The sequence below is a fragment of the Stomoxys calcitrans genome, chromosome 1, assembly GCF_963082655.1.
Source record: "Stomoxys calcitrans chromosome 1, idStoCalc2.1, whole genome shotgun sequence".
NCBI lineage: Eukaryota > Metazoa > Arthropoda > Insecta > Diptera > Muscidae > Stomoxys > Stomoxys calcitrans.
The window spans coordinates 25958385-25983938 of record NC_081552.1 but is presented as its reverse complement, the minus strand read 5'-3'; the positions used below and the strand labels follow the sequence as shown (position 1 = coordinate 25983938).

The 25554-nt window shown below is 38.9% G+C and overlaps 1 long non-coding RNA gene across 1 annotated transcript in view; it reads left to right on the top strand.

Annotated features, from left to right (window-relative positions):
* LOC131998562 (uncharacterized) overlaps window positions 1–25004 on the top strand; it is a 180965-nt gene extending 155961 nt beyond the window's left edge. Inside the window, exon 4 of the long non-coding RNA XR_009398797.1 lies at window positions 24627–25004. This is a non-coding gene — a long non-coding RNA (uncharacterized LOC131998562). The remainder of the gene's footprint in view (window positions 1–24626) is intronic.
* Window positions 25005–25554: the final 550 nt, after the last annotated feature.

The following is a 25554-nucleotide window of genomic DNA, read 5'->3' as shown; positions in this document are numbered from 1 at the left end:
TCTCAAATCGACAATTCTGCTTATTCACATACCCATTGAGCCAAAAATGAGCTGAACGTCGCGCTATAAACTTTCTTATTAGAGGACGTATTTTGATAGTAAAGTTCAATAATTAGCAAGAGTTGTTCGTATGAAAGATGATTCATGGTTAAATTATAGACCAAACTGAAGACACGAAACGTGCGTGAGCTGTTTTAACCAGTGTCGACAAAGAGCTAAGAAATCACCCTTTACTTTTTGAGCCGCTGGTGGGCGCAATTCTTATCCAGTTTAGCTGAAATTTAGTACAACGACTTCTCCTATGACCTTCAAAATGCATGCCAAATTTTTTCGAATCGGTCTATTACCTGATATAGCTCTCATATAAAGCCCTATTATGAGTTTACTTCTTGAGCCCATGTACCAAGCAGTTCTTATCATTATCCTATGTTTGCCTGTAAAGAGATGCCGGGCATAGAACTTGTTTAACCTTTAGTGAGATGCCGAGCAAAGAACTAGATTAAAGCTATCCATGGTGGAGGCTACATAGCAGCTTTTACTTGTTACCATTACATGTTACAAAAACATGTAAAAAGGCGTTAAGTTCGGTCGGACCGAACTTTGGATACCTACCACCTTGGGTAGATATGTAAACTACCTTTCGTCATAATACGGTGAAAAATTCATAATGTATGCCCCCATAAATCGATACGGACATTGATGGTCTAATAAGTACAAGTCCTTGTCCAATTTTGTAGGACAAAATATTGGTCTTTTTGGTAGCCATATCCAAATATAGACCGACACGGATGTCGAAAAGCCTAACATAAGTCACTGTGTCAAATTTCAGCGAAATCGGATTATAAATGCGCATTTTATGGGGACAATACTTTGAAACGATAGATCGGTCTATATGACAGCTATTGCCAAATCTCTACCGATCTCGACCAAATTGCGACATCTGACAATAAATGCGCCTTTTATGGGCCCAAAACCTTAAATCGAGAGATCGGTCTATATGCCAGCTATATCAAAATCTGGACCAATCTGGAAGAGTGATGTCGAAGGGACTACAACAATTCAGTGTCCCAAATTTTGGTAAAATCGGACAATAACAACATGACCTTAAATCGAGAGATCGGTCTATATGGCAGCTATATCAAAATCTGGACCGATTTTGGTCAAATTGAAGAAGTATGTCGAAGGGCATAACAAAACTCACTGTCCCAAATTTCAGAAAAATCTGATCATAAATGTATCTTTTATGGGCTTAAGACCCCAAATCGGCGGATCGGTCTATATGCCAGCTATATCCAAAACTGGATCGATCTGGACCAAATTTAAGAAGGATGTCGGAGGGACTAACACAACTCACGGTACCAAATTTCAGCAAAATCGAATAACAAATGTGGCTTTTATGGGCCTAAGAACCTCAATCGGCGGATCGGTTTATATGGGGGCTATATGAAGATATAGTCCAATAAAGCCCATCTTCCAACTTCCAATCTGCTGACGGACCAAGAAAGAATCTGTACAAAGTTTCAGCTCAATATCTCTATTTTTAAAGGATGTAGCATGATTTCCACATACAGATGGACGGACTTGGCTAGATGGTCTTAGATTTTTTGATCAAGAATATAAATATATACTTTATAAGGTCGGAAATGGATATTTCGATGTGTTGCAAACGGAATGACAAAATGAATATACCCTTATCCTTCGGTGGTGAGTATAAAAAAAAATATATTTTTTGTATTCCAACAGAAATCATTCATTTCCATCAAATGCATGTTCAGCTCCGTACATGTGCTCCATTTCACCTCTATTTTACCATATTTATATCGTCTTTCACATCCTCATTATACCCTTCACCATAGGAAGGGGGTATACTAATGTCGTGATTCTGTTTGTAAATCGTCGAAATATTCGTCTCAGATCCCATAAAGTATATATATTCTTGATCGTCATGACATTTTATATCGATCTAGCCATGTCCGTCCGTCCGTCCGTCTGTCTGTCGAAAGCACTCTAACTTTCGAAAGAGTGAAGCTAGCCACTTGAAATTATGCGCAAATACTTCTTAGAAGTGTAGTCGGTTGGGATTGTAAATGAGCCATGTCGGTCCATATTTGGGTCTTGACTTCTTGAGCTTCTTGAGGGCGCAATTTTTATCCGATTTAGATGAAATTTTGCGTTAGGTGTTTTGTTATGATTTCCAACAACTGTATAAGTAGTATGGATGAAATCGGTACATAACCTGATATAGCTGCCATATAAACCGATTTGTGGTCTTGACTTCTTACTTCTCTGTAGGGCGCAATTCCTATCTGATTTGGCTGAAATTTTGCACGACATGTTTCGTTATGACTTCCAACAACTGTGCAAAGTATGTTTTAAATCGGTCTATAACCTGATATAGCTGGCATATAAACCGATCTTGGGTCTTGACTTCTTGAGACTGTAGAGGGCGCAATTCTATACGATTTCGCTGAAATTTCGCATGACGTGTTTTGTTATGATTTTTAATAATTGTGCCAAATATGGTTTAAATCGATCCACAACCTGATAAAGCTGCCATATACACCAATCTAGGATCTTGACTTCTTGAGCCTCCAGAGGGCATAATTCTTATCCGATTTGGTTGAAATTTTGTACAACGGCTTCTTCCATGAGCTTCAACATACGTGTTCGACATGGTCTTATACAGCTCCACTATAAAACGATCTCCCTATTTTACTTTTTGAGCTCTTAAAGGGCGCAATTCTTATCCGATTTGGCTGAAATTTTACACAATGACTTCTACTATGGTATCCAACATTCATTCCATTATGATCCGAATCGGACCATAATATAGCTCCAATAGCATAGCAATTCTTTTCTTTTATCCTTTCCTTATCTTTCCTTTGTTTGCCTTAAAAGAGACACCGAGAAAAGAACTCGACAAATGCGATCCATGGTGGAGGGTATATAAGATTCGGCCCGGCCGAACTTAACACGCTTTAACTTGTTAAAATTATAATTAATAGAAAAGTCATACTCCTTTCGGTGGAAGTAAATAGGTCAACCATTTGCATTCAACTGTTCCATGGTACGCTCCCTTTGAAATCTTTGGTTTCCATGTGAATGTTGTATTTTTTGTATCCAAATGCGTCACTTCTTTTGCATTTGCACTTTTTTAATTACTTCCCCGAACTCATTGCACAACTCTTATAGGGCACACATGTGACTGACTCTTTGTGTGGCATGCATGGTGGGGATAAAGAAAAACTAATATTTATGTGTTTACTGAAAATACTCTAACGGAACTGAGAAGACAAATTTATTAAAGCAGAGAATTTAGATATAAATTATTTATTTTTTATGGGCATTAGACCCTTTATCGACAGATCGGTCTATATAGCAGCTATATTCAAATATGCTCTAATTTGGTCCATTTAAGAAACTAACCTGCGTGCAACAAAAAGTTCAAAACAACAACAAACAAGTAAAAGCGTGCTAAGTTCGGCCGGGCCGAATCTTATATACCCTCCACCATGGATCGCATTTGTCGAGTTCTTTTCCCGGCATCTCTTCTTAGGCAAAAAATGATATAAGAAAAGATTTTCTCTGCTATTAGAGCGATATCAAGATATGATCCGGTTCGGACCACAATTAAATTATATGTTGAAGACCTGTGTAAAATGTCAGCCAATTCGAATAAGAATTGCGCCCATTGGGGGCTTAAGAAGTAAAATAGAGAGAACGATTTATATGGGAGCTGTATCGGGCAATAGACCGATTCAGACCATAATAAACACGTTTGTTGATGGTCATGAGAGGATCCGTCGTACAAAATTTCAGGCATATCGGATAATAATTGCGACCTCTAGGGATGAAGAAGTCAAGATCCCAGATCGGTTTATATGGCAGCTATATCAGGTTAAGGACGGATTTGAACGTTATTTGACACAGTTGTTGAAAGAAAGAATAAAATCTGTCATGCAAAATTTCAGCCAAATCGGATAGAAATTGGGCCCTCTAGAAACTCAAGAAGTCAAATCCCCAGATCTGTTTATATGACAGCTATATCAGGTTATGGACCGATTTGAACCATACTTGGCACAGTTGTTGGATGTCATAACGAAATACTACGTGCAAAAATTCATTCCAATCGGATAAGAATTGTGCCCTCTAGAGGCTCAAGAAATCAAGACCCAAGATCGGTTTATATGGCAGCTATATCAGATTATGAACCAATTTGAACCATACTTAGCACAGTTGTTGGATATCATAACAAAACACGTTGTGCAAAATTTCATTCAAATCGGATAAGAATTGCGCCCTCTAGAGGCTCAAGAAGTCAAGACCCAAGATCGGTTTATATGGCAGCTATATCAGGTTATGGACCGATTTGAACCATACTTGGCACAGTTGTTGGATATTGTAACAAAACACGTCGTGAAAAATTTCATTTAAATCGGATAGGAATTGCGCACTCTAGAGGCTCAAGAAGTCAAGACCCAAGATCGGTTTATATGGCAGCTATATCAAAACATGGACCGATATGGCCCATTTACAATACCAACCGACCTACACTAATAAGAAGTATTTGTGCAAAATTTCAAGCGGCTAGCTTTACTCCTTCGGAAACTAGCGTGCTTTCGACAGACAGACGGACGGACGGACGGACAGACGGACGGACATGGCTAGATCGACATAAAATTTCACGACGATCAAAAATATATATACTTTATGGGGTCTCAGACGAATATTCATCCCTCTGCTTCATTTATTTATTAAGATTTTAGTTTATTAACACCTTTGTGGGAAATACGGAATTTTATTATATATTTCTTCCCTTTCGATTCAGGTAAAGAATAAGAATACTATTCTCTTTAAATAGACATTGGAATCTAGAAATTTGTTGAAAGCGAAAATATCACTTAACATACAGAAATGATTACAATGCCAGCCTAAATGAAATTTGGTTTTTGCCAAACGTACAAAATTGAATTATGGCATGAGTTCATCATATTATTATCGTTTGGATATGAAAATATTTTTCTTTTAAAGGGTGATTTTTTTGAGGTTAGGATTTTCATGCATTAGTATTTGACAGATCACGTGGGATTTCAGACATGGTGTCAAAGAGAAAGATGCTCAGTATGCTTTGACATTTCATCATGAATAGACTTACTAACGAGCAACGCTTGCAAATCATTGAATTTTATTACCAAAATCAGTGTTCGGTTCGAAATGTGTTCATTCACCGTAACGTTGCGTCCAACAGCATCTTTGAAAAAATACGGTCCAATGATTCCACCAGCGTACAAACCACACCAAACAGTGCATTTTTCGGGATGCATGGGCAGTTCTTGAACGGCTTCTGGTTGCTCTTCACTCCAAATGCGGCAATTTTGCTTATTTACGTAGCCATTCAACCAGAAATGAGCCTCATCGCTGAACGGTGAATGAACACATTTCGAACCGAACACTGATTTTGGTAATAAAATTCAATGATTTGCAAGCGTTGCTCGTTAGTAAGTCTATTCATGATGAAATGTCAAAGCATACTGAGCATCTTTCTCTTTGACACCATGTCTGAAATCCCACGTGATCTGTCAAATACTAATGCATGAAAATCCTAACCTCAAAAAAATCACCCTTTATTTTAACATCAACTTCTGCGTGTTTTTCTTGCAAATTATGGGTTTTCATAATATTGCAACAGCGCGACATGAATTATGTTTCCTGCGTGTGCTCATATATATATGCCCTATTAAAATGCCAATTAAATTGTAATGAGAGTTAATTATAAATGTTCATGTGTCATTTTGCTAAGAGAAACTGCTTTAATGACATATAAAGGGTGATTGTTTAAGAAATATGGGAAAGTTTCTCAAAACACATAAAATTCAGAAAAATGTATGAAATATTTATTTGAATCCCTATAATTTAATGTTTAACGATAATATCATGCAAATGTTGATCGTGACTGCGCCTCAAATGGTGCATCCGCTTTGTCCAATATTGGCACACTTTTTCCAACATTACGGCAGGTATCTGACGAATGTATGCTTCTCTCTTCCTATGCTTCAATTGAAGCGGGCTTGCCTGTATAGACTTTAACATAGCCCCACAAAAATTAGTCTAAAGGCATTAAATCGCACGATCTAGGCGGCCAATTGACCGATCCCGAACGTGAAATAAAATGTTCACCGAACTCGTCTCTCAATAAATACATTGTTACGCGTGCTGTGTGGCATGTGGCAACATCTTGTTGAAACCATATGTCATGCAAGTCAAGCTCTTGCATTTTTGGTAAAAAAAAATAATTGGATATCAGCTCACGGTAGGGCTCACCATTCACAGTTACGTTACGATTCGTATCATCTTTGAAGAAGTACGGTCCAATGTTGCCACCAGCCCATAAACCGCACCAAACTGTGACTTTTTCTGGATGCATTGGTAGCTTTTGCAATGTTTCTAGCTGATCTTTACTTCAAAATCAACAATTCTGCTTAGTTACGTAGCATTTGGGCCAAAAATGACCTTTGTCGTAAAATGAAAGAATAGGGCGATGAATTTTCTTAACAGAGCACGCATTTTAATGATAATATTCCATAATGTGCAAGCGTTGTTCGTTTGTAAGACGATTCAAAAGCTGTTTAAACCAGTGTTGCCATAAAGATAATAGCTAAACAATCACCCTTTATATAGAAACATATTTTTGTCATAACTTTTTCCCTTCATGTTTTTTGTCGCCGATGATTAATTGATAGAAGCGTGGGATTTCAAATTAAATTATAACTTTTTTTTTTCTGCGGTTTTGTGTTGTATCCGTTCATATCGCTGATGAATGCTACACATAATACAATTAAGATATATGAATTAAGGAAAATAAACATATTTTGTTAAGGTTTTTATTTGATGATTTCAAAAAAAAAAAAAAAAAATATGAGCATTGGTCTCAATGATGCATTTGTCATAAATAATTTATGTCATGCAATTCCTGCAAGTTATAGATAACCATAGCTATACCCGCAAAAAATAAAATGTTTTTGACATTTTCATAACAAACAAAATACTTCTATCACGAAGTTTTGCTTTTATTGTAACCGTGTAATGCTTCAGCATATCAAATGGTTGTCATAAACGTAGTATTATTGAACGTATCTAACTTTGTTTGTTGTAAACCCTTTAGCAGCTTCTTCTACGGTAAAAGGACCTTCCTTTTGTTGTAAAACCAAAAACTCTTCAATTGCAAGAGTGCAACGATAGCCGCAGGCCATAATTCATGTACCGGACCAATAGAATAATAATTGTGTCTCTCCTACTGGAGAAAAAGGGTGAGTATTTGAACGTATAGATCAGTGGTTGGCAAAAATACTCACTCTACTGCACATTACTTTGTACGTACACAAGAAAATAATTCCAAGAATACCTGTAGACTTGCAAATAATTGCAATTGTGTGGTCGTCACTGGTATATACACATTCTCACACACAACATTTTTATACCCTCCACCATAAGATGGGGGGTCATTCTGTTTGTAACTACTCGAAATATTCGTCTGAGACCCCATAAAGTATATATATTCTTGATCGTCGCGACATTTTATGTCGATCTAGCCATGTCCGTCCGTCTGTCCGTCCGTCCGTCCGTCCGTCTGTCTGTCGAAAGCACGCTAACTTCCGAAGGAGTAAAGCTAGCCGCTTGAAATTTTGCACAAATACTTCTTGTTAGTGTAGGTCGGTTGGTATTGTAAATGAACCATGCCATATAAACCGATCTTGGGTCTTGACTTCTTGAGCCTCTAGCGTGCGCAATTCTTATCCGATCAGAATGAAATTTTGCACGACGTGTTTTGTTATGATATCCAACAACTGTGCTAAGTATGTTTCAAATCGGTTCATAACATGATATAGCTGCCATATAAACCACTCTGGGGCTTGACTTCTTCAGCCTCTAGAGTGCGCAATTCTTATCCGATTCGAATGAAATTTTGCACGACGTGTTTTGCTATGATATCCAACAACTGTGCCAAGTATGGTTCAAATCGGTCAATAACCTGATATAGCTGCCATATAAACCGATCTTGGGTCTTGACTTCTTGAGCCTCTAGAGTGCGCAATTCTTATCCGATTGGAATGAAATTTTGCACGACGTTTTTTGCTATGATATCCAACAACTGTGCCAAGTATGGTTCAAATCGGTCCATAACCTGATATAGCTGCCATATAAACCGATCTTGGGTCTTGACTTCTTGAGCCTCTAGAGTGCGCAATTCTTATCCGATTGGAATGAAATTTTGCACTACGTGTTTTGTTATGATATCCAACAACTGTGACAAGTATGGTTCAAATCGGGCCATAACCTGATATAGCTGCCATATAAATCAATCTTGGGTCTTGACTTCTTGAGCCTCTAGAGTGCGCAATTCTCATCCGATTGAAATGAAATTTTGCACGACGTGTTTTGTTATGATATCCAACAACTGTGACAAGTATGGTTCAAATCGGTCCATAACCTGATATAGCTGCCATATAAACCGATCTTGGGTCTTGACTTCTTGAGCCTCTAGAGTGCGCAATTCTCATCCGACGCGTTTCGTTATGATAACCAACAACTGTGCCAAGTATAGTTTAAATCGGTCCATAACCTGATATAGCTGCCATATAAACCGATCTTGGGTCTTGATTTCTTGAGCCTCTAGAGTGCGCAATTCTTATCCGATTGGAATGAAATTTTGCACTACGTGTTTTGTTATGATATCCAACAACTGTGACAAGTATGGTTCAAATCGGGCCATAACCTGATATAGCTGCCATATAAACCGATCTTGGGTCTTGACTTCTTGAGCCTCTAGAGTGCACAATTCTTATCCGATTGAAATGAAATTTTGCACGACGTGTTTTGTTATTATATACAACAACTGTGCCAAGTATGGTTCAAATCGGTCCATAACCGGAAATAGCTGCCATATAAACCGATCTTGGGTCTTGACTTCTTGAGCATCTAGAGTGCGCAATTCTTATCCGATTGAAATGAAATTTTGCACGACGTGTTTTGTTATTATATCCAACAACTTTGCCAAGTATGGGTTAAATCGGTCCATAACCTGATATAGCTGCCATATAAACCGATCTGGGATCTTAACTTCTTGACCCTTAGAGGTCGCAATTATTATCCGATATGCCTGAAATTTTGTACGACGGATCCTCTCATGACCATCAACAAACGTGTTTTTATGGTCTGAATCGGTCTATAGCCCGATACAGCTCCCATATAAATCGTTCTCTCTATTTTACTTCGTGAGCCCCAATGGGCGCAATTCTTACACGAATTGGCTGAAATTTTACACAGGTCTCCAACATATAATTTAATTGTTGTCCGAACCGGACCATATCTTGATATAGTTTTAATAGCAGAGCAACTCTTTTCTTATATCCTTTTTTACCTAAGAAGAGATGCCGGGAAAAGAACTCGACAAATGCGAACCATGGTGGAGGGTATATAAGATTCGGCCCGCCCGAACTTAGCACGCTTTTACTTGTTTTTTTCTTTTTTGTTTTGACTGAGCAAACAACAGTCAGTATATAAAGTAGCTCGGATGATTGCGGACGGTAAACTCGGAAAGTGCCAATTTTTAAATTTTCGGTGCAAAAATGCTGCTATGTCCAATGACAAAAATCATTAAAGCAAAACACAAATGGCTGCCATGTACAAGAATTTCTAAAGCACATACATTGTTAGGTAACAATTACACGAAAAAGAAATATCCATCACAAAGTAGGTATTTCAATGTGCAAAAATAAAGCTATAAATAAAACAAACAAAAAGATTTTCCGGTTTTATTTATAGGATAACAACTACAGTAGATCATAATGCAAAACCATAATGGGTTTTGCGAAAATGAATGGCTTTTAATATAATTGTGTATCATAATATCGAAACAAATCCAAATATATTCGAAATGAATTTTAATTACCAACAGCGATCTTCGATATCTGACAAGGTCCAATATTTAGGTCTGATCTTGGACAGGAAACTGAATTGGAAGTGTCACATTCAGGAGCGTACTGAGAAGGTTCACAAATGTTGGGCACTATGTAGACGGAACCTGAATCCGAGGATAGTCCACTGGCTCTATAGGAGCGTGATTAGATCAATACTTACTTATGCCTCGGTAGTTTGGTGGACTGCTATGGAGAAAAGGTGCAACATAAGGACCATACAATAGGTTCAAAGAACATGTTGTCTTGGCATAGGCGGAGCGATGAGGACCACACCCACTAGGGCACTGGAGACTATTCTAGATATCCGACCCATTGACATACAGATTAAGTGTGAGGCAGCCACTGCGGCTATGAGACTTAAGTCGATGGGAGAATGGATTGAGGATGGCAGCAGCTCATACCATCGCGGTATAATCAAGGCGAAGATAGGAAACCTGGAAGGAAGTAAAGAGGTTTCCGATCGGATACCTGAGATGAAGCTTGAAGTCGAGTGCGAGGCACTGCTGCCATCGGCACAGTCTCGGATTGGCGGAACCCTAGTATTGCCATCTGCAAGATCATGTTACACGGATGGAGCAAAACTAGAGGACAGAGTGGGCCTGAGTGTGTACATTGAGAACCCAGGGACTGAGATCTGTTTTAGACTGCCTGACCATAATACGGTACTGCAGACGGAGATCCGGGCGATCACGGAATGCGTGAAGTGGTGTGGTGCTAACGCGACGACGTCGAGTGTAACAGTAAAATTGACGTAAGGGCAATAACAACCAGGACGATAAGTAGATAAGTAGTACGGAATTCCTAACATAACTTTTCTTTTGGAGATTACTTTATAGTTACTGGAGCGCACAGCAAGCCGATTACTGGCTTAGGTGTACGTCCATAGTGTTATGGGGCTTAATATATGCACCCCCTTTTCAACCTAACCTAACTGAGATCTTCGTAAGAATTTGAGTTTGAATTGTGTTACAACATTAGGTTAAACATCCTTTTCATTATGCACTATCCATTTTTAACTTTTGACATAAAATTTATTTTTAAATAAAGAATAACTAGTTGAAACGTCGAATAACATGTTCTATACATCAAAAGTGAAAGGTATTGTCAGGGTAAATAAAAAAAAGTTTTTCTCTCACAAATTTTTGGAAGATTTTATCGCAAACAAGTAAAAGCGTGCTAAGTTCGGCCGGGCCGAATCTTATATACCCTCCACCATGGATCGCATTTGTCGAGTTCTTTTCCCGGCATCTCTTCTTAGGCAAAAAAGGATATAAGAAAAGAGTTGCTCTGCTATTAAAACGATATCAAGATATGGTCCGGTTCGGACCACAATTAAATTATATGTTGGAGACCTGTGTAAAATGTCAGCCAATTCGAATAAGAATTGCGCCCATTGGGGCTCACGAAGTAAAATAGAGAGAACGATTTATATGGGAGCTTTATCGGGCTATAGACCGATTCAGACCATAATAAACACGTTTGTTGATGGTCATGAGAGGATCCATCGTACAAAATTTCATAATAATTGCGACCTCTAGGGGTCAAGAAGTCAAGATCCCAGATCGGTTTATATGGCAGCTATATCAGGTTATGAACCGATTTGAACCTTATTTGACACAGTTGTTGAAAGTAAAAATAAAATACGCCATGCAAAATTTTAGCCAAATCGGATAGGAATTGCGCCCTCTAGAAGCTCAAGAAGTCAAATTCCCAGATCTGTTTATATGACAGCTATATCAGGTGATTGACGATTTCAACCATACTTAGCACAGTTGTTGGATATAACAACAAAACACGTCGTGCAAAATTTCATTTCAATCGGATAAGAATTGCGCCCTCTAGAGGCTCAAGAAGTCAAGACCCAAGATAGGTTTATATGGCAGCTATATCAGGTTATAAACCGATTTGAACCATACTTGGCACAGTTGTTGGATATCATAACAAAACACGTCGTGCAAAATTTCATCCCAATCGGATAAGAATTGCGCACTCTAGAGGCTCAAGAAGTTAAGACCCAAGATCGGTTTATATGGCAGCTATATCAGGTTATGAACCGATTTGAACCATACTTGGCACAGTTGTTGGATATCATAACAAAACACGTCGTCCAAAATTTCATTCCAATCGGATAAGAATTGCGCACTCTAGAGGCTCAAGAAGTCAAGACCCAAGATCGGTTTATATGGCAGCTATATCAAAACATGGACCGATATGGCCCATTTACAATACCAACCGACCTACACTAATAAGAAGTATTTGTGCAAAATTTCAAGCGGCTAGCTTTACTCCTTCGGAAGTTAGCGTGCTTTCGACAGACAGACGGACGGACGGACGGACGGACGGACGGACGGACGGACAGACGGACGGACATGGCTAGATCGACATAAAATGTCGCGACGATCAAGAATATATATACTTTATGGGGTCTCAGACGAATATTTCGAGTAGTTACAAACAGAATGACGAAATTAGTATACCCCCCATCTAATGGTGGAGGGTATAAAAACATGTACTTTTTTCGTAAACAAAGTCCAACGTTTTTCAGAAAAGAAGTTTACTTGGAGAAAATTTTTGTCTTTTATGTCAAACGAATTATTCTACATTGGTACGATTGTTGAAATTCATAAGAAAGCATTCCGTGCATAATTTCAGCCAAATAGGATTACAATTGCGGCTTCCAGGGCCTCAAGAAGTCAAATCGGGAGATCCCATATAAATCGATAAATCGAGTTATATTCATTTTCTGAACCTAATGGCCCATTAGCACTCCCCCAACGACCTACATCAATAAGCAGTTCATTATTTCCATAAACAAGACGATCAAGGATATATATACACTCAGAGAAATGGTGCGCATAAAATAAAGTAAAACACTTATTCCAAATAAGTTAGCAAATTTTGATCTAATTTGGTTAAATATCGATTAAAACAAATTTTTAGTAAGTTTTACTCTTCTGTAATTAGTTGCAAATCTCATATATAACAAGTAAAAGCGTACTTAGTTCGGACGGGCGTAATCTTGGGAACCCAAGATTCTGTTATGGGAGCCCATATGGTTATAGACCGAATTGGACCGTACTTGGCGCAGTTGCTGAGAGTCATAACAGAACACTATATGCAAAGTATCAGCCAAATAAAAATCGTGGCTTGTAAAGGCTCAAGAAGACAAATCGGGAAACCGGTTTATATGGGAACTATATCCAAATCTAAACCGATGACCCATTTGCAATTCCCAACGACCGATATTAATATAAAGTATCTGTGCAAAATTTCAAGCGGCTAGCTCTTCGCGTTCGACTGCTATTGTGATTTTGGCAGACGGACGGACATGGATAGTTCGACTCAGAATGTCGAAACGATCAAGAATATATTGGGTTGCCCAAAAAGTAATTGCGGATTTTTCATATAGTCGGCGTTGACAAATTTTTTCACAGCTTGTGACTCTGTAATTGCATTCTTTCTTCTGTCAGTGTAAAAAAAGTATATGTGATTAAAGTTCATTCTAAGTTTTATTAAAAATGCATTTGCTTTCTTTTAAAAAATCCGTAATTACTCTTTGGTCAACCCAATATATACTTTATGGGGTCCAACATCAATATATCGAGGTGTTACAAACTTAATGGCTAGAGTAGTATTCCCACATCCTATGGTGGTATGCTTGTTTATTTATATGTTTGTTTGTCGGTTTGGACGGTTACCTTGCAATTTTTACAAATTGTGAAGGATGGTTTGGAAGGAAACATAGGCTATATAATTTTTTGATATCGGAAGGCGGGCCGACCCTTTCCCTTACCCCAAAAAGGCCAACCAAAACTAAAAGTGGACCGATAGACATAATATGGGTTTCAAATGAAAGGTTCTTGTCAATATGGGACTCAAATGAAAAGTATTCGGCAGTAGGTTACAAATATGGCATAAACAAATTAGGTTCAAGTAATTGGAGGTCCCCCATCCCCAAATACTCCCAAATGGGCATATCAGCCGACCATGGCTATATGGGACTTAAATGAAAGATATTAGGGAATACATTACGAATAACGCATTAAAATTTGCGTTCACGTCTTTTCCTCCTAAAAATTCAACAAATAGGTAAATTGAACCATTATGACAATATGGGACTTAAATAATAGATATTTGAGAGTAGAAAACGAATTTGATATTCAATTTGGAGCCAAGTGTTTGGAGGTACACCCTAAAGTGACTATGGCAATATGGAGCGCATATCAACGGTATTTGGGAGTAAAGAACGAATTTGATATTTATTTGCAGGGCAAAGTGCCGGTGCTCGCCCCAGCCTCAAAACACCCTCCAAACGGCTTTTATTTACCAACCATGTCTATATGGGGCTGAAATTGAAGGTATTTTGGAGTGGAGCACTATTATGATATCCATACTTGAGTCGAAATGTCTGAGGTGTCGTCCCTTCCCTAAAATGCACTATTAATTACCCTAATTTTCAAAAAATACCAGATCTACGTCTGCGGTGCCATCCCTCCCCTAAAAAGCACTATTCATTACCCTAATTTTCAAAAATACCAAATCTACGAGATTGGTAATGTGATTCGTTCGAAATCTTTTTGCACTCTCACAGCCACCAAAAACAAGGCATGGTTTCTATTTTTGCAGTCGGGAGCTTGGGGAGCCAACCAAAACTCGCCAAATGGATATATATACCAATCACGTCAATATAGAGCTCAAACAAAAGGTGTTTGAGATAAAAAAAAACTAATTTGATATCCAATTGAAGTGCTATGTATTTGGGAAGCAGTCCCATCCCAAAAGAACCCACAATTGTATAAAAGCTATTTGGGGGTGGAAATTTATTGATTTTTTAGGGAACACAGACCCTAAAGTCCACCCCACCCTCAAACAGAACTTATTTACCGATCATGCCATTGTGGGGCTTATTTAAAATGTGTTTGAAAGTAGAGCACGAATCATATGTATATACTTTAAGGGCCAAGTGTCTGGGTGGCAACACCACCCCGGAAATACCCCCTAAACCGGAAATATTTACCAATACGGTATTATAGGACTCAAAACAAAGGCATTTGGGAGTAGAGTGAAATTTGCCCAGGAACCGAGCAGGAGCCAAAATCTCACTTATCAATGAGTGGCCAAGTCCGAAAGGCGTGCCATAATTGTATTCCACATACCAAAATTCAATCAAATCAGCAAAAATTAATGTTTCTAGGAACCGAACTAGGATCATCGATAGCCCGGTTTATATGGCAGCTGATTTGAACCGTATTTGGCACAGTTGTTGAAAGTCGTAATTGAACACCGTGTGCAAAATTTTACCAAATCCCGACACATAAGGCTCAAGAAGTCAAATTGGGTGATCGGTTTATATGGGAGCTATATCAGATTTTACACCAATTTGGACCGTACTTGGGACAGAACACTACATGCAAAATGTCAGTCAAATCAGACAAAATTTGCGGCTTCCAGGGGCCCAAAAAATCAAAACGGGAGATCGGTTTATATGGGAGCTATATCTAAATCTGAACCGATATAGCCCATTTGCAATCCCCAATGGCGTACATTGAAATTTAGTACCTGTGCAAAATTTAAAGCAGCTAGCTTGACGACTCAGAACGTCGAGACGATCAAGAATATATATACTTTACTAAGACCCCATATACGAGTATTACGAGGTGTTACAAACGGAATGACTAGATTGGTATACCTCCATCCTATGGTGGTGGATATAAAAATGAAATTGTTGCGATTTGTTTGTTATACCCACCACCGAAGGATGGGGGTATATTCATTTTGTCATTCCGTTTGCAACACATCGAAATATCCATTTCCGACCCTATAAAGTATATATATTCTTGATCAGCGTAAAAATCTAAGACGATCTAGACATGTCCGTCCGTCTGTCCGCCTGTCCGTCTGTCTGTTGAAATCACGCTACAGTCTTCAAAAATAGAGATATTAAGCTGAAATTTTGCACAAATTCTTTTTTTTGTCCATAAGCAGGTTAAGTTCGAAGATGGGCTATATCGGACTATATCTTGATATAGCCCCCATATAGACCGATCCGCCGATTTAGGGTCTTAGGCCAATAAATGCCACATTTATTATCCGATTTTGCTGAAATTTTGGACAGTGAGTTGTGTTTCGCACTTCGACATCCTTCGTCAATTTGGCTCAGATCGGTTCAGATTTGGATATAGCTGCCATATAGACCGATCTTCCGATTTAGGGTCTTAGGCTTATAAAAGCCACATTTATTATCCAATTTTGCTGAAATTTTGGACAGTGAGTTGTGTTAGGCCCTTCGACATTATTCGTCAATTTGGCGCAGATTGGTCCATATTTGGATATAGCTGCCATATAGACCGATCTTCCGATTTAGGGTCTTAGGCCCATAAAAGCCACATTTATTATCCGATTTTCCTGAAATTTGGGAAAGTGAGTTTTGTTAGGCCCTTCAACATCTTTCGTCAATTTGGCCCAGATCGGTCCAGATTTGGATATAGCTGCCATATAGACCGATCCTCCGACTTAGGGTCTAAGGCCCATAAACGCCACATTTATTATCCGATTTCACTGAAATTTGGGACAGTGAGTTATGTTAGGCCCCTCAAAATCCTCCGTCAGTTTGGCCCAGATCGGTCCAGATTTGGATATAGCTGCCATATAGACCGATCCTCCGATTTGGGGTCTTAGGCCCATAAAAGCCACATTTATTATCCGATTTTGCTGAAATTTGGGGCAGTGAGTTGTGTTAGGTCCTTCGACATCCTTAATCAATTTGGCTCAGATCGGCTCAGATTTGGATATAGCTGCCATATATCGATCCTCCGATTTAGGGTCTAAGGCCCATAAAAGCCACATTTATTATCCGATTTTGCTGAAATTCGGGACAGTGAGTTGTGTTAGGCCCTTCGACATCTTTCTTCAATTTGGTCCAGATCGGTTCAGATTTGGATATAGCTGCCATATAGACCGATTTCTTGATTTATGGTTTTGGACCCATAAAATGCTCATTTATTGTCCGATGTCGCCGAAATTTGGGACAGCGACTTAAGATAAGCTCCTTGACATACTTCTGCAATATCGCACAGATCGGTCTAGATTTGAATATAGCTGCCATATAGACCGATCTCTCGATTTAAGGTTTTGGAACCATAAAAGAGGCATTTATTGTCCGATTTCGCCGAAATTTGGGACATTGCTTTGTGTTAGGCTCTTCGACATTTTTATGCAACTTGGCTCAAATCGGTTCAGATTTGGATATAGCTGCCATGTAGACCGATATCTCGATTTAAAGTCTTGGCCCCATTAAAGGCGCATTTATAATCCGATTTCAGTGAAATTTGACACAGTAACTTATGTTAGGCTTTTCGACATCCGTGTCGTATATAGTTCAGATCGGTTTATTTTTAAAGATAGCTAGTGTACTTATTAGTATATGGTCCAAATCGGAACTTATTTTGATATAACTGATATGGGACATAAGGTATGAAATTTTCACCGAATTTTGATGAAAGATGGTTTACATATATACCCGAGGTGGTGGGTATCTAAAGTTCGGCCCGGCCGAACTTAACGCCTTTTTACTTGTTTTATTTATTTTTGATTGTTTGTCTGTTGTTGTCGGTGTAGACTCAAAAACGGCTGAACAGATTTTCCTGAAATTTTCACAGATGTTAGAGTTTGTGGCCCCGGTGAAAATAGGGTAAAAGGTAGGTAAATTTTTTGATATCCGATGGGGGGCAGACCCTCTCCCATACTCCCATTTTCAAAAACACCAGATCAAATGAAAGGTATTTAAGAGTAGAGTACGAACTTGGTATTAAAATTTCACCCCATGTGTGGGGAGGTCCCCCACCCCAAAAAAACAAATCACCCAAAAGGACACTTAAACCGCTTGGGGTATTTGGGATTAGAGTATGAATATGATATTTAAAATTGGGTGCAAGTACCTAGGGAGCCGTCCCAAGCTCAAAACCGCCCTAAGAGTATAGCCAAAAATCACAGTGAACCGATCGGAACAATATGGGACTCAAGTGAAAGGTTTTCGGGAGTAGAATATCAATATGGCCATAAAATTTGGATACCTAGGGCATAACCCCAAGAGTATAGCCAAAAATCACAGTGAACCGATCGGAACAATATGGGACTCAAGTGAAAGGTTTTCGGGAGTAGAATATGAATATGGCCATAAAATTTGGATACCTAGGGCATAGCCCCAAGAATATCGCCCAAAATAAAAAGTGGACCGATCGGAACTATATAGAACTCCATGGAAAGGCATTCGGGAGTAGAGTAAGAACACCTTCCTCAAATTGGCTGAAATTTTACATAATGACTTCTACTATGATCCCGAACATTCACTTCAATCATGGACCATAACTTGATATAGCTCCAATATCATAGCAATTATTTTCTTTTATCCTTTGTTTGCCTAAAACGACATACCGGGAAAAGAACTCGACAAATGCGATCTATGGTGGAGGGTATATAAGATTCTGCCCGGCCGAACTTAGCACGCTTTTACTTGTTATTGCCTATAACCTATACTATTCGCTTTAGTCAGACATCTCTATGTTCGATTGCCCCATGAACATGGTATAAAAACCAATCCTAATTAAAATTGTCTCTATTTACCAAATGAAAATAACGACAACGACAACAGCCACAACAACAGCAACACCTCGCAGTCACTCAATAACAAATAAATTGTAGACGCTTGTCATTTTATTGATTTACTGTCAAATTTGTTGTCTGTATAATTTTGATATTTACATACTTGTGTAGAGTTTGTCCGTTTCTTTTGTTTTTTTTTTTTTTAATTTTATGGCTTTTTGTGTTTATCTTTTTAAAATCAATGTAATCATGGCCAATGAATAGGTTGTACCAATAGGAAATAAATTGTGATCAAATATAGCATGAGATTGTGAATGATGCACAGGGAGATTGTTTCAGACCAGACTGAAACTTTTTAAAAATACCTATAAGAATTTTTGAGCATTGAAGAATCTCTACCAACGGATTGGAGTTGTCAACGAACAAGTTGAATTGAATGAACGGAGAGAATAACCACCGCTTAAAAATGTTTTCTGAAATTCTCCCCAGGATTCGAACCCTGTCATTTAAAGTCGTAAGCGGACATGCTAAGCCCTGCCCTACGGTGGACTGCATTTTAACTTAGGTATAGGCGCAATATTGTGGCGTCAACTTGTGTAATGTTAACTCACTGAACTACTGAACTAAGTGATCGAACTAGTGAACTAACTGCACAAACTATTGAAATTACTAAAAGAACAAGTTCAAATAGTTAATTCAAACATACTGCAGGCATTTTCAATGTGAATTTTTAAATGTTTTTGGCAATACTGTTTTTATAACCACCACCATAGGATAGGGATTAGATTTATTTAGTCATCCCATTTGCAACACATTGACATATATAAATTTCCGACCAACCGTATTGGGCATCCAAAGTTCGTCACGCCCAAAATTACGGCGTTTTACTTGTTTTTATTGTAAATAGGAGGCTGCCGTAACGTAAAGGCTGACATGTCCACCTATGACGCTGAACGCCTGGGTTCGAATACTGGCGAGAGCATCAGAAAAAAAAATGTCAGTGGTGGTGATCCCCTCCTTTACATTGGCGACATTTGTGAGGTCTTATGCTAGGTAAAAACTTCCCCCCAAGCGTCCTAAGTTCAGCCGGGCCGAATCTTATATACACTCCACCATGGATCGCATTTGTCGAGTTCTTTTCCCGGCATCTCTTCTTAGGCAAAAAAGGATATAAGAAAAGAGTTGCTCTGCTATTAAAACGATATCAAGGTATGGTCCGGTTCGGACCACAATTAAATTATATGTTGGAGACCTGTGTAAAATTTCAGCCAATTCGTATAAGAATTGCGCCCATTGGGGCTCACGAAGTAAAATAGAGAGAACGATTTATATGGGATCTGTATCGGGCTATAGACCGATTTAGAACATAATAAACACGTTTATTGATGGTCATGAGAGGATCCGTCGTACAAAATTTCAGGCATATCGGATAATAATTGCGACCTCTAGGGGTCAAGAAGTCAAGATCCCAGATCGGTTTATATGGCAGCTATATCAGGTTATGAACCGATTTGTACCTTATTTGACACAGTTGTTGAAAGTAAAAATAAAATACGTCATGCTAAATTTCAGCCAAATGGGATAGGAATTGCGCCCTCTAGAAGCTCAAGAAGTCAAATAACCAGATCTGTTTATATGACAGCTATATCAGGTTATGGACCGATTTCAAGCATACTTGGCACAGTTGTTGGATGTCATAACGAAATACTTCGTGCAAAAACTCATTCAAATCGGATAAGAATTGTGCCCTCTAGAGGCTCAAGAAGTCAAGACCCAAGATCGGTTTATATGGCAGCTATATCAGGTTATGAACCGATTTGAACCATACTTGGCACAGTTGTTGGGTATCATAACAAAACACGTCTGCGAAATTCCATTCCAATCGGATAAGAATTGCGCACTCTAGAGGCTCAAGAAATCAAGACCCGAGATCGGTTTATATGGCAGCTATATCAGGTTATAGACCGATTTGAACCATACTTGGCACAGTTGTTGGATATAAAAACAAAAAACACGTCGTGCAAAATTTCATTTTAATCGGATAAGAATTGCGCACTCTAGAGGCTCAAGAAGTCAAGAAGTCAAAAGCCAAGATCGGTTTATATGGCAGCTATATTAGGTTATGCACCGATTTGAACCATACTTGGCACAGTTATTGGATATCATAACAAAACACGTTGTGCAAAATTTCATTCCAAGCGGATAAGAATTGCGCACTGTAGAGGCTCAAGAAGTCAAGACCCAAGATCGGTTTATATGGCAGCTATATGAGGTTATGGACCGATTTGAACTATACTTGGCAAAGTTGTTGGATATCATAACAAAACACGTTGTGCAAAATTTCATTCCAATCGGATAAGAATTGCGCACTGTAGAGGCTCAAGATGTCAAGACCCAAGATCGGTTTATATGGCAGCTATATCAAAACATGGACCGATATGGCCCATTAACAATACCAACCGACCTACACTAATAAGAAGTATTTGTGCAAAATTTCAAGCGGCTAGCTTTACTCCTTCGGAAGTTAGCGTGCTTTCGACAGACAGACGGACGGACGGACGGACGGACATGGCTAGATCGACATAAAATTTAACGAGGATCAAGAATATATATACTTTATGGGGTCTCAGACGAATATTTCGAGTAGTTACAATCAGAATGACGAAATTAGTATACCCCCCATCTTATGGTGGAGGGTATAAAAACGTATTGCGTCAAATTGGCCCACCTTCGTCTTCCTAAGGTTGAGACCACTAGGTCTAGCACACGTCTGGGTTAGACCTAGGGGTCTCAATGTTAACCTAGTAATCTGCCTGATCACAATTAAGGCGAAGGTGGGCCAATTTGAATCACCACGCGTCCTCAACAAAACTATTTCGGTATCTGACCAGGTCCGATTCTTTGGACTGATCTTGGACAGGAAACTGAATTGCAAGTGTAGCTCACAGGCTCACAGATGCTGGCCATTGTGTAGACGAGCCGTAGGCTTGAAATGTTGCCTGAATTCTAGGATAGTCTACTGTCTCTACAGGAGCATGATTACACCAATACTTGCTTACGCCCCAGTAGTTTGGTGGACTGCGATGTAGAAAAGTGCAACGTAAGGATAATGCAACAGGTTTAAAGCACATGTTTTCTTGGCATTGGCGGGGTGATGGAGACCACCCTAGATCTGACCCATAGACATACAAGTTAAGTGTGGGTCAGCCAATGCGGATACAAGACTGGAAGCAATGGGAGAACGGATATAGAATAGGAGCAGATCATACTAAATCCCCTGGGCACCGCTACCGCATTAATTCGCGGTGAATCCGCTAGTGGCACTTACCCCAATACGTCCCAGTGTTCCTGCGGTAGTTGCTTTATCATTTATGTCGCGTCAAGTTCTCTTTTCTTTGACCTGAGTATCACTTCGACAAATGTAGTCACAGCTCTCCAGCTTTCCTCTGTGGGTGTCAGTTTGATGACGAGTCGTACCCCTAGGTATATCACGTGCCTTCTTGTGCGTAAGATAATGTCCTCGATCCGCATTACTATCTCTGTGGAAATGTGTTTCCTCGTGAGCACGAGTGGCTCAGTCTTCTGCATTGCCAACTGTAGCCCGTGGCATTCCGACCAATGTCTAGTTCTGATCATGACCTGCCGTAGTCTTCGTGGCTACAGCAGGCTCAGTCTTCTGCATTGCCAACTGTAGCCCGTGGCATTCCGACCAATGTCTAGTTCTGATCATGACCTGCTGTAGTCTTCGTTGCACCTCGTCTGTATTTCTTGCTGTAATGGCAGCGGCTTGTCTGCTCAATTTGGTTAGAAGAGCGCATACCCGATGATTGGAATATCATAATACAATGTCCCGTCACAAGAAAGGAGACAAAGTAGAATGTGTCAACTACAGAGGAATTGCATACAAGATACTCTGGAGCATACTGTGTGAAGGATTAAAACCTAAAGTCAATCAGATAATAAGGCCCTATCAATGCGGCTTTAGACCTGGTAAATACACCCTAGAACAGATATTCAAACTGCGCCTGGAAATGATCCGAGAAGAACAAACAAACTTCTACCATTTCTTTGTTGACTACAAAGGCGCTTTCGATACGCCTATACGTTCAAAGGCATTTCAAGCCATGTCTGAGTTTGGTATCCCTGCAAAATTAATAGGACACTGCAGGATTACACTTGACATGATACAATCCTCAGTAAGAATAGGAAAGAATCTGGAGATAAGTCAAATGGATGGTAACTCCCACAACGCCCTGTACAACAGATCAGCTGAATAAAATGAGCAAAGTTGGGAACCACAACTTTGAGATAGTCAGCAACTTTATCTTTCGCCGCACCGTCGTAACCGAAACGAATGACACGAATTCTTAAATAAAGCAGAGAATAATGCTGACAAACAGATGCTGCTTTGGATTAAGTAAGCAGTTTGGAAACAAGGCCACCTCTCGACAGACGAAGAAAACATACAAGACAGTGTTGCAATCCGTGATGTTATATAGTTCTGCGGCATGGGTATTTATGAAAGCAGACGAGGCAGTACTTGGAGTGTTTGAGAGACAGATTCTTCGCAAAATATATGGACTCGTTTGCGTTAATGAATAATATAAAGGCGTCGTATGAACCACGAGCTGTATGACGACAATATCATACTAACACGTAGGCAAATACAACGGCTGCGTTGGCTGGGTCAAGTTGCCAGAATGGATGAAGAAGCTTCAGCAAAAAAAAAATCTTTTGAGGGCAAACACGGTGGTAGACGCAAACCGGGACGACCAAAAGCCAGATGAAAAGATCAAGTGGTGGGAGACACCTCAACACTTGGTGTCAGAGATTTTAGAATAAGCGTGGAAGATCGTGGCTTCTCCGTTCGGCTAGTACAACAAAAGTTCTGTCATAACCTATTAGAGTAAAGTAAAATTACAGCGGCAATGTCGTCTACGGAATAAAGCTAACAGCTGGAAATTTTGCACAAATACTTTCTAAATATTAGTGTGGGTCATTTGAGATTGTAAATGGGCCATATAGGTCCAAATTTTGTTATAGATGCCATGTAAACTGAACTTGAATCTCGACTTGCATGCGGTCCAGAACCTGATATAGCTTCCGTTTTTATCGATATCGGGTCTTATTATCCGATTTGGCTGAAATTGTGCTTGAGGTGTTTTGTTGTGACTTGCAACAACTATGTTAGGTATGGGTCAAAACGGTTCATAACCTGATATGGCTGTCAAATAAATCGATCTTGTATCTTGGTGCGCAATTATTAACCGATTTAGCTAAAAATTAGCATGATGTGTTTTGTTTTGACTTTCAACAATTGTGCCTAGCATGGTCTGAATCGGTTCATAACCTGATATTCTTCCAAATACATTTCTTAAGCCTCTACGGGGCGCAATTCTTATCCGATTTGTCTAAAATTTTGTACAACGACTTCTCCTATGACCTTCAACATCCAATCCAATTATTGCTCGAATCGGTCCATATCCTGACAAAGCTCCCACATAAATTGTTCTCCCGACTAAACTTCTGTAGCCTGTAGAGGGCGTAGGATCCCTATCCGATTTGGCTGATATTTTGCACAGTAACTTATTCTATGATAGCTTTGGTTGCCTATAAGGAGATACCAGTCAAAGAACTTTACAAATGTGGTCCATAGTGGAGGGTAAATAAAATTCGCCCTGATTGAACTTAAGGCTTACGTAACAATATCCGCACCCTCTTTTCAACCTTACCTAACCTATCCATGGTAATGACTCTTCTGCTTGTTATGTTGTTTAGGTTTCAGAGTCATTTTAAAATTTTTATGAAACACTAAATTTTAAACACGTTTTTATAGAAGTCACACTCGATTTATTATGACAATTCAAATTTCACTTTTCTGAAGAATTTGATGGTGCTGCCGCTAATTTATGTTATCGGTTAACTGATTACTTATAAGATTTTGAAATTTCTAAGTACAAAATTTGTTTATATTTTGGTAAGGCCTGCCTATCCATACATATGAAATAAGCAAATAACACTTGTTCTTCTCTTCTTATTTCTTTTCAGGTAAATTTCTTATCGCATGTAATCTTTGTAAAACTATGGAATTGGGGTAAGATTTTGGATTTTCGTGTTTATTTTTAATTTTCTTTTTATCATTCCAAGGGCATTTAAAAATGAAATGCCATATGCAGAGAATAGTGCCTACCATGTAAGACAAATAAATTATTAAGGCAATGAAGAAAAGCTTCACTAGGCAATATTTTGGTGATAAGATAAGATATGAGAATGTAAACAAATTTTAAAACAAACCAGCAAGGAAAGGCAAACGTCGGGCGGTGCCGACTTTATAATACCCTACACCTACCCTATAGGTACAAAGTGGGAGCTATTTCTAATTCCGAACCAATACAAAAATGTTCGAATTATGAAAAAACCACTTAGTCGCCCATCAGATATTTCTAAATTTTACCAACCTTACTCAGACCTCTAGCTCCATCTGAACAGAAAGTACCAAATGGTACCAATATTTTTTGCAAAAAAATTTACGAATGGTAAAAAGATCATAGTCACCCTCCTGCATGCCAAATTTCAGATCTCTAGCTGTTTCTGTAAAAAGGTAATAAATGATACCAATTTTGGTACCTGTATGCCAAATATCAGACCTCTAGCTCTATTTGTAAAGAAGGTGCCAAATGGTACCAATTTTGGTACCTAAATGTACGAATTTTCAATAGATCATTTTGTCACCCAACATATATATTTCCTAGTTTTACCTCCATGCCAAATGGAAGACTTTAAGCTCCATCTGTAAAGAAAGTACCAAATGGTACAAATTGCGGTACAAGACGTACGTTTTCTACCGTAACCAGTACTTTTTTATACCCTGCACCATAAGATGGGGGGTATACTAATTTCGTCATTCTGTTTGTAACTACTCGAAATATTCGTCTGAGACCCCATAAAGTATATATATTCTTGATCGTCGCGACAT